This window comes from Octodon degus, unplaced genomic scaffold (assembly GCF_000260255.1).
Source record: "Octodon degus isolate 3935 unplaced genomic scaffold, OctDeg1.0 scaffold00418, whole genome shotgun sequence".
Classification (NCBI taxonomy): Eukaryota; Metazoa; Chordata; class Mammalia; order Rodentia; family Octodontidae; genus Octodon; species Octodon degus.
In genome coordinates, this window is record NW_004524994.1 from 20,045 (window position 1) to 20,581 (window position 537).

The following is a 537-nucleotide window of genomic DNA, read 5'->3' on the forward strand; positions in this document are numbered from 1 at the left end:
TCTTTTTAATTCATGGACAGGAAGTAAAACAACATTTCACAACAAAATAGAAGATTAACAATAGTTAATTCATGACATATTACTTTCTTTAAAGTCATTACTCCGAGTACACGATATGGCCATAAGAAGTTCTCCACTTGAGTTTAGCACACACCTTCCTTTTCAGTGAGCTAAGAGACGCTGCTAAGGTAACCATCCTGCATGTTTTCCTTTTCCAGTCATTTCTTTCCTCTTCCCCCCATCCTGGTGCCCTTTCTCTGTAGGAGTCACTTCCAGGTCCTCTTCTTGTTCAAAGAAGCCAATATTTGTAGTCTCAAAGTTACGTTATTGGAATCCCACCGTTAATTCCAATCTGTCGCTTACAATGCAACCCATGGCGGGATAAAAAGGACACTGAATTATATTTTGAAATATCGGGGTGTCAGGGACTCTAAGTCCAGCCACAAAGATGGCTTTCTGGAACAAAAAGAGAGAGACCCAGGGCCTCACTCAGTTTTTATTCAGTGCTGGAGTGGCTTGAGGAGGGTTGACTGAGAA